Raw genomic sequence first — 2,601 nt, 5'->3', positions numbered from 1 at the left:
GCACCCCCCCGCACCCTGCGGGGCAGCCCCGGGACCTGCCGACCTCCCCCTGCCCCTCGCTCACACCCCCCCCCCCGGGCTCGGCCAAGCCCCCCCCGGGGGGTGGGGGCCGAGGACGGGTGGCGGAGCCACCTCCGTTCCCAAAAGTGGCTCTCTGCGCGGGCAAGCCCACAGAAATGGGCTCGAAAAGCCCGATTTGGGGGAAACCTGTGGAGGGAACGGACGTGACCTGCGCCTGAGAGCGGAGCTGAAGGATCAGCAGCCGCAGTTAACACCAGTCACTTCCACCGAGATTTTGGGGCTTTTATTTTATTTTTTTTTTTTCGGGCTGGAAACTTTTTTTGGGTGTGCCTAGAGCTGCGTAATTTCGTAATTATTTTTTCAGACACCGTTGTCTATATCCAGCCTGTGCGACCAGGTTGTTAAAGACTGGATGATTTTTTGCTCATTACCAACTGGATCTTTGCAAGGTTTAATTAAGCCCCGTCCGCCTCGTCACGTTTCTTTTCCCGAACAAACTAAGTTCTCTGCTCGGGACTGCTCTGTATTGCGGGACCGAAAAGGTACGATGCGATGTACGCAAAATGATTGTAGCCTTTCGGGATGTTACCGAGGTTAAATGAAAGTCCCGGGACGGTAAGGGCAAAACGCTGGTAGCTGTCCAAGAAGAAAAATCGTTATTTTTAATTGAGTCGAGTTTTGGTTTTGGTTTTGGGTTTTTTTTTGTTTTTTTTTTCTTTCCTAGTGTAGCTGGAAAGTGTCTTTGTTCTGGATAAATTAGTGGAGGCTTTAAAACGTGCTCGTCACGATTGACTGCCGGGGGGGTCTATACAGCGAATAATGACAACCCTTAGCACAGAAGTCCAGTAACCTGGGTTGGGATAGCGGGGTCCCAGCGACGACTTGGCTTTTCCTGGGTTTGGGTTTTTCTTTCTTTCTTTCTTTCTTTTTTTTTTTTTTAAACTTTCATTATTTCAAAGCTGTGGCCAGGAGCAGGGGGTGTAATTTCAGAAATGCCCCCCCGCCACCGTGGGCCCCCGGGCCGCTTCTCTCCAGCCGCACATATGAAGTTTCTCTCCCCTTTTCGTTCCCCGGTCCAAAGATTTGACTGATAATAACTAAATCTCTGTGTGACGGCTCGCTTTCGTCCCAGGCTCAACATCCAGCTCATCCCCTCGACGTCAGGTTTCTCAGCGTCCCGTTTTCGGACACCTTTTCCCTCGGAGATGTCCCCCAGCCCCTATTTTTATGTGTGTCCCGCCCCTCCCCGTCCCTCTCCCGCCCCAGTGGCACCGGGCTAGCGGTTTCGTCTCTTGTCAGACTTCGCGTAGATTTGGGCGTAAATTCAGGTACTTGGAGCTCTGCAGTCGACCGTGTTGTCCTCCTCTTTGGCATAATTAAATTCAGCGATTTTAAATCTCGTCGTTAAAAGTACCGAATGCAAATACTCGGCACCCTGGGTGTCTGCTGGTACTTTTATTACTCCCGGCACATACGGAATTATTTGACATATAGAAAGAAGCGAAGAATCGCCTCCTTTTAGCAGAAGGTCAAACGGTGCAATTAAGCAAAAAAGTTCAGAGCCAGGAAATGCTGGGATATCGCTGTAAAAAAGCAGCAGCAACCGGGGTTTTTGGTGTTTTGTTGGTTTGTTTTTTTTTTTTTCCAAATGTAACCGCCTTTTGGACTTGAGGTCGCTCGGTTATTTACTCGTCCGGGGGAGATACCGAGCTCCCGAGGGGCCCGATTCTGCTCCCAGGGCAGTTCCCGGTGAGGTTGGGGGGGTCCCGGCACTGAAGCCATGCCGCCCTTCCGCTTCGGTCGGGCGAAGCGGGGTGGGGAGCAGATCTGCTCCCCAGGCTTCGTTTGGGCTTCCGGGAAAATGAGTGGTTACGGTAAAATATTCAAATTTTCATAAAATATTCAAAAGCTCGGGTGAGAAACTTTCCGGTGGGCTGGAAATCCGTAAGGACAGAACCGAGAGTGAGACCACCCCGACGAGTCACTTCTGACTCCCTGCAAAAAAAAAAAGCCAGAGGAACTTTCAGGACCGGGTAGTTAACGACAGTCATTGCCACCCCGCTCCGCTCAACCCAAAATGTGCCCCTTCGGGGCAATTTCAGACTCGCCTATTTTCGCCCACCCCTCCTTTAACACCCCCTCCCCCCCTCGGTGCGTCCTACCCCCGGTAGCGGGCTCTCCCAGCGGCCGGGGTTCGTTTTTTCCCCGCTGCCCCCCGGCCCCCCCCGGCCGCCCTGTGCCGGGCAGAGGGACCGGGGACCCCCCGTCATCTGCCCTGCTCTCCCCGGACCGGGACGAGCCGTTCTGCAGGGCTGCAACTACTTTCAAGTCATTAGTGCTTCTTAGTTTTTTGGGGGTTTCTTTTCTTCTCTTTTTTTTTTCTTTTTCTTTTTTAATAGTTTCTCTGCACCAGCCTCTTATCTTTTTCTCGCAGACACTCGAGCCAGTGAAACCAGTGGGCGTGCAGGCAGTTGCGGAGATCTCGCTTTTCTCCTTCTCTCCTCTAAAGGCTGCGGTTAAAGAGCTGGCAGCGCGGTGATCCCGCTCCAGCTGCTGCTGCTGGTCAGTACTTACCACCCG

At 52.7% G+C, this 2,601-nt stretch overlaps 1 long non-coding RNA gene across 1 annotated transcript; it reads right to left on the bottom strand.

Moving 5' to 3' along the window:
- Window positions 1-930: 930 nt before the first annotated feature.
- On the bottom strand, window positions 931-2,327 carry LOC104841587. Its single transcript, XR_775378.1, has 2 exons — window positions 2,184-2,327; window positions 931-2,016 (listed from the first exon to the last, which is right to left on the bottom strand). It is a non-coding gene; the product is annotated as an uncharacterized LOC104841587 (long non-coding RNA).
- Window positions 2,328-2,601: the final 274 nt, after the last annotated feature.

Source organism: Haliaeetus leucocephalus, unplaced genomic scaffold (genome assembly GCF_000737465.1).
Source record: "Haliaeetus leucocephalus isolate CR32 unplaced genomic scaffold, Haliaeetus_leucocephalus-4.0 Scaffold897, whole genome shotgun sequence".
Classification (NCBI taxonomy): Eukaryota; Metazoa; Chordata; class Aves; order Accipitriformes; family Accipitridae; genus Haliaeetus; species Haliaeetus leucocephalus.
The sequence above is the reverse complement of the archived record's forward strand: the minus strand, read 5'-3'. Positions and strand labels throughout refer to the sequence as shown.